This window comes from Equus asinus, unplaced genomic scaffold (genome assembly GCF_041296235.1).
Source record: "Equus asinus isolate D_3611 breed Donkey unplaced genomic scaffold, EquAss-T2T_v2 contig_2, whole genome shotgun sequence".
Lineage (NCBI taxonomy): Eukaryota > Metazoa > Chordata > Mammalia > Perissodactyla > Equidae > Equus > Equus asinus.
Window position 1 is genome coordinate 1,411,363 of NW_027224849.1, and position 7,375 is coordinate 1,418,737.

Below are 7,375 nucleotides of genomic sequence, written 5' to 3' on the forward strand. Positions count from 1 at the left end.
AGATAAAACAGATTGTGAAAGACTGCTTACAAAAACAGTGAAAATATAACATGCACAGATCAAAGACATAGAACATAGTGTTTAAAATAAATTCCTGGACAGAAATCAATATACCAACTTAAAGGACAAGTTTGGGAGTCACATTTTAACACTTATTTGCTGCGTGATACTGAGAACAATATTAGTTTCCCATGCCTCCATTTTCTCACTTAGAAGATGGGTGTCAAAGTACTTATATCATATAGTTGTTAATAGGATGCAAAGTAATGTATAAAAATTGCTTGGTGTGGAGCATAGCAAATAGTAAGTGCTCAAAAAATAGCCTCTCTTAGTATGGTAGTCTCACGTAATTCTTAACAACTTCCTATTATACTGATCAAAGAATTTAACTTTCTCTTCAAGCCTTATTAAAGGAGAGAGAATTACCATATGTTTAAATGTTAACGACTTCAGGAAATTAGACTCGTTTAGCATTGAATAATTTGAAGAATGAGACTAAGTTTGCTGTCATTTTAAATTTACACATTTCCCCAGCCACCTTTCTCAGGGCCCCCTTGACCTCGCTGTTCCTCAGACTGTAGATGAGGGGGTTCAGCACAGGGGTGAAGACAGTGTAGCATGCTGACACGACCTTATCAAGGTCAGCTGACCTGTAGGATTTGGGTCTCATGTAGGTGGAAATGGCAGCTCCATTAAAGAGTCCCACCACAGCCAAATGTGAGGAGCAGGTGACAAAAGCCTTCTTGCAGGCTTCTCTAGAATGCATCTGGAGAACAGCTGCGACGATAAAACTGTAGGAGGTCAGGATGAGGGAAAAGGGGACCAGAAGCATTAACACACAGCAGATGTACATTACATTTTCGAAGACTGATGTGTCAGCAGAAGCCAAACGCACCAGCATGGGGGCCTCACAGAACAAATGGTCGATCTCACGTGCACCGCAAAATGGGAAGCTCAGGGTAGCAGCAGCCTGCATGAGCCCATCAGCTGCCCCCAGGAACCAAGACCCCAAAGTCATTCTCAGGCATAATTGCTGGCTCATGAGGACAGGATATCTCAGTGGATGGCAAACAGCCACGTAGCGGTCATAGGACATGGCTCTAAAAGGAAACTCTCGCCGCCACCCAGTGTGAGTGAAAAAAGAGCCGCAGCACACAACCAGCAGGGGAGATGGACTTCTTGCCAGTCAAGTAGTCAGCAGCCATTTTGGAAATGATCGTGGCAACCAGCATCACATCCATGAGGGAGAGTTGGCTCAGTAGGAAATGCATGGGTGTGTGGAGCCGGGGGTCCCAGTAAATCAGGAGAAGCATGACGACATTGCCCATAAGAGAAGCAATGGCCGTTGTCAGCACCACCATGAAGAGAAAGAGGTGGGGTCTTGTATGTTTAAAGAGTCCTAGAAGAATGAAGTCTGATGTTGTGTTTCTCTTCTCCACGATTTCTTCTGGTGTGATTCTGCAAATGGAAAAATAGAGAAGGAAGGGACTTTCATCATCTACAAACCTTAGTTTGGCTTCATAACTTCTGCACATGTGCTGGATATGGAATCCAAGGTCCTGACTCAAAGCCCTACATCCCAGTTAAGATGGTTCTGCTTGACCTGTTATTCCACTTCTCTGTAACTCAGCCTTTCACTGTTTTAAATAACGTTAGTCTATGTATTTCACACAATGATATATTGGTTGGTTGGTATAATAGATCAAAATGAATCAAAAGTAGAAAAAAGCTTTCAAAGATTATAGAATTGTAAGTAGTTAATTTGGCTGTTTTTTATATTATTTAATAATTATTATTATTGTGCTTTTCTTATGTGTACTGAAACCAAAATTTAACCAAGTTAGAAAATAAACACTTATTTAAACATTTGCTATTTATATTTCTTTGAGTCTTAGATGAATTCTTTTCAAATTTTGGAAATTTTAACATACTCAAATTAGTTATTTTTTTAAGAAACAAAAAATTACAGCTATTTCACTGTGGGTTACAAGGGCCACAGAAGGGAACAGATGAGTATAACAAAGTTTCCCCACTGAAGGAACATAATATCCCCAATAATTGATGAAAATGTTACTTCCTCTCATTAAATAACTATTTTTATTACCTGATTTTAAAGTGCGGCTATGCTAGTTCATCACTCTCTGCTCTGAAACCTTCAGTCTGTTTCCATCACACTTGGAATAAAATGCACATTTCTTTCCCCAGCTTACTAGGACTTGGAGCCATGCCCTACGCATCGTTTCACGACACAATGTACCGTCATGGAGGCTTGCAACGATCAGGTGAGTATGAAAGGCAAGCATGAGAGGACCTTTGATGAGAGTAAATGCTTGGAGAGCATAGCAATAACTATAACAACGAGTAAGGTGATTAAAAAGAAAAGGAAGCAGTTTTAAAACAACCATATTACATGAAGCATAATTATTAGTCACAGGTGAAGTATAAATATATCTGAGAGGAAAAATATTTTAAAAATGCTTAAATTACATATTTGGCCTATCTTCTGAGGATGGTTGTTTAATATTTAACAAAACAGATCTATTTTCTTTGGAGACACAAACAAAATGACTGAGCCCACAGAAATGAGCATGGCTTTATGAGGAAGGGTTCACAGATTGAGAGCTGCTATACACTGAACATAAGTAAGATTTTTTAGTGTTTGACATCGTTTAAACTCCATACTAAGAACAAAACTTGTAAATTCATGAAGAGCAGAAGAGCATATAGGTGCATGGAGCCAACTCTCCTCTTTTATTAGCAGAAAAATGCACAAATTTGCCAATTTTGTTTATGGACAGGTTTGCAGACCTCTTTATTTCTGACATGGACAGTCCAAAAATATTTCATCCGAAGCCTTAGAGACACAATACCCTCTGAGCCTGTTTTCTGGAATTGTCTGGTAATTGATTGGTAATTGTTTACTACAGAGACAGAGATAGTGATGATGCTTTATAACCCGAAGGGTTTGATTTTGTGAATACTCTAATACTATAAAAATTAGGCGGCAGACAGAGCCCATGTCTTGCAGAGCCATTTAACACATAGGCAGTCTCTTTAAGAGACCTATGGAAAGTCAGTGCTAATGGCTCATTAAAGTGCTACCTCCACCACGTCAGCATTCACGTTTGAACGGATACAACAACACACAGGAACACCAGCACCTTTGCGATGGCTTGTTTAACCACTGATACCAGACACATAAGCAGTCTACCTAATCGAGGCCTTGCCAAGCCTTAGTGATTTGCACTACCTCCTATCTAGTGCATTCAGCTCCTTGTTTTGTACACTATTTAAGATATCTTTCTCCTCTTATAGCCACAGACCGTGATTCCTTGCCTGCAGGCTCTCTCAGCCTCCATTATAACTTTAAACCACCCTCAGACTGATCTTATTGATGTGGGGATGTATGGATAAAGAACTCTGGGCTCAAGATACAGAACTCCTGGTTTGAGAATCATTTTCTATATATGTGATGAGGAGTCAGTTACTTAACCTTGCTGCATTTATATGTTTTAAATTACAAAGCTTCTTAACAGATTACTAAAATAATTAAGATATTTTGTGCATGAATGAATTTTGAAGTAATTTCCAAAGTCATTTTGCACATTGAAACAAAATTATTAATTTCAATTTTATTTGTTGGTCTATATCATTAGTTGCTATTTTTCCCACATAAACAATAGCTAGAAAGCCATGGCACAAAATGTCAATTTGATCATTTAACTGAATGCTCTGGAAATGTGAAGATGAAATAGATAGATGATAGAGAGATACACACATGGACACACACACACACGCACGTGTGTGTCTAAATAAATAATAAATTTGGAACCATGACTCTTTAAAACAAAAGTGTAGTAAATAAATAAGTAACTCTGTAATATCTTCCTCTATTGTGAAAAATTGTGATGTATGGTATTTTAGTAAATTAGGCTTTGCAACATACTATAATAGATAATTTAATAGGAAGGTCAATATAAAGGTATTACTTAATTTCTTGTACATAACTAATGCAGCTTGATCTTTTTCACTAAATATCATACAAAGAATTTTTAATAAAGAATTTATTGGCTTTATGGATATATAAATGCATTCACTTGCTAAGTGAAACATTTAGCCTTTAACTAAAAGTCCATATTAACTCAGCAAATTATGAGAATATTATAAGTATTTCTTCTTTACATGAATTGTGGACCAAATTAATGTTAGGCTATTAAATAAGGTGACTGAAATTGAGTGCAGTCTTTTTTTTAAATGTGCGTATATATTTTCGTGAAGTGAGAGAAATACTTCCCCTCCAGGAATAGGTTATGGATAGTTTTCCAGGTGTACATGTACACATCCTTCAGAGAAAGAAAAGGAAACTGTTCTTCATTATTCTTAAAGTAACAAAATAGTTTGCCCCCAGAATTTCTCTTATTTATTCTAGGCCCTTTATTTAGAGAATGTTTGAGGAATTCTGTGTCTATTAATCCCAAAATCACGCCCTTTCTGAAGCTCGTAGGGAAATTGATTACAGTCTCCTTCTCCACATTGCACTGACTTGTAAGCTCTAGTAGAGATCATCGTCATAAACTGTTGGAGTTTCCTTCCACAATCTCCTTTTCTCTTCCTTCTGCCATTCTGCCCTCAACAAAGAAAGTGCCTCTATGTCCAGAAGATATTGATATAACATGGTTAATTTCTTGAAACAGCCACACAGTTCATTGAAACAATCCACTATCATGAGCTCAGTAATTTGAATGAATTGATTGCTTATTCAAGAAGATCTATTAGCCTACTGGTTTTGGGTGGACCAGCCCACAACTTACGTCTTCAGAATATATGTGGACAATGGGGAGACTTTTATTTTGTATCATTTGTGAATAAAGTCTTACAAAGTTTACTCTGCAACTCAAAATTCAGATGTGGCATACTAAACACTTCATAAATATGAATCACCTGAAATTACTTACTAATATAAAGGGAAAATAATTCTCAAATTAGACTCACCTCTATGGTAGACAGTCAGAATCCCTGAGACATGGACGTGGTAGTGGATCTTTCTAATAGGTTGACTACAAATCTTTGCTTACATCAGTGTTGAGGGTACCTCTTCCTCCTCCTGGCCTCAGGCCATACTTATTTGGAAGTCCTACGTGACCGCTTAAAGTTTCGTACACAACACAAGACCTTCCCCGGGGCAACGACACCTTCGAAGGCAAGTCACCTTTTTCAGGGGAACACAGATTTAACGGTTTCTCAAGAGTAAGTGGTGCAATGAACTAATTAAACACCCAGGTTTTACTAAAGGCAAAATAACCCTGAATGGGAAGGTGAAGAGAGGTGGAACTGTGAGGACGACAGCGAGTGCAAGGACTTTTCAAAGGCGAAAACAGGAGCTCCACTCCTTGAACTGAACAAATGTGCCTTAATTGCCTGAAATATAGATTGTTCCTTTTTCTGTTTGATGAGAATAATAATAGATTTCATTTATCAAGCATTTCTACATGCTGGCAAATATGCTCAGCATTTTACATATATTTCATCTTTAAAACAGCCATTTGATCTATGAACGTCTGCATTCGACCAGAATGCAGTGTTAACATTTTTAAACAACATACCTATATTTAACTGTCCTGAGGTAGCAGAGTAGAGGAATTTATGTTTAAATCACCTCATATTTGTGGTTCTAAAACTTTAGGGAACATTTGAATCACTCAAAGGGAGCCTTAGTTACACGTTGAGAACTGTGTCCTTAAATTAGTCATGTAAAGTTGAATTTTGACTCCTCTATCCTTAACTGGTCTCCATTGCTTTGATAGCCTCTAAACCCATTGATTTCCAATTTTGTGTGTTTTTTTAAATCCTTTTTCTATTTCTTATGCATTTCCTGGTCTTGGATTAGCATTATGAGTGAGCTTCATGCTCCTCTTCTGTAAAATATGCATAATAACATTGCTTAGTCTGTAGGATTATTAGAAAGATTAAACAAAATATTTGTAAATTACTTGGAAGAATATCTGGCCCTTTGTAAATCATGTATCAATATTCATTGTTATCCTCATCGATTGTTTCCAATGGGGAAAAAATGCATGTTGAAAGCAGGGCTTATGTTGATTCTGGCCCAAGTGTTATGAAATATTATCTAAAAAAGAAAATAAGCAAAGAGAGAGAAGTCTGCCCTTTTAATGTTATACATGGACGTTGTATAACAGGACGGCTCAAAGATTATTTAGTTCTCGGGGTGAAAACAACTGTGTTTGACTTACTATTTACTAATAATCAGGGCCCAGAATCTGTGACACTGCAGATTAATGTGTATGCAATGTATGCAATGTATCTGTAATGTGTCCAGTACAGACGCAAATAATTTATGTCCAGTAATGAAATAAGAAATCAACCAATTTTACATAGGTAAAAACAAAAACTCAAGCAATGAGAAGATTTTCATCTCCTGACGCCAAATGTGTGGTGCCTTTTCCAATACCACTTTTCCAACATTCTGACATCAACTGGATAGCCTACAATTTAGTAAATTCTGATACTACCTGGAGTCTGTACAGACTCCACAGACTTAAGGGCTCACTCGCACAAGACTGCCTCCGTTAGTTGCTAGTCATAAGTATCAGGTTTTCTGGTAACCCACCCTTCTGTCCAACTTGGCTACAAAGTGTTCCCATGACCCCTTCCTCGGGTTCTATAATTTTCTAGAGTGACTTACAAAAAGCAGAGCAACGCTATTATAATGATTACAGCTTATTATAAAGGATAAAAATGTACAGTCAAATAAAGTGGTCCATGGGTGAGTTTCAGGAGGGTCTTGAGTGCAGGAGCTTCTATCCCTGTGCAATTGAGTTGCACTGTCCTCCTGGTATGTGTTTGTGAGCTCAGAAGCTCTCTGAATCCTGTCTTTGAGGAGTTTTGTGGAGGTTTAGTTACATAGGCATGCTGATAGCTATTGGTGATTAAGTAAATTTCCAGTCTTTCTCTCTTCCCTAGAGATTGGGGAATGGAACTAAAGGTTCCAAACTTCCAATCACGGCTTGGTGTTCTGGCTACCGGCTCCCATCCTCAAGCTATCTAGGGGCCCACCAAGAGTCTCCTCATCAGAACCAAAAGCAGCCCTATCCCACTTCCACTCTGGAAATTCCAAGGTTTTTAGGAGTTCTGTGCCAGGAACCTAAGACAAAGACCAATTATTTCTATGTTGTAAAACAAAAAACAGAAGTAAAAATAAAAAATAGTGTTTATTTCAGTGTGGTCTTCTCACAGGTCTATAAAAAGCCCTGTTAAACTCAAATGCTCTTTGCACCACTTCTGACACCTTCTTTTTCCCCGCTTGGATAAGTTAAACAAACTTTGAATAGACATTCATTTATTTCCTATTTTTGTG

At 37.7% G+C, this 7,375-nt stretch overlaps 1 pseudogene; it reads right to left on the reverse strand.

The window, feature by feature from the left end:
• Positions 1-495: 495 nt before the first annotated feature.
• Positions 496-1,535, reverse strand: LOC123276704 (olfactory receptor 2T12-like; annotated as a pseudogene).
• Between the last annotated feature and the right edge of the window lie 5,840 nt (positions 1,536-7,375).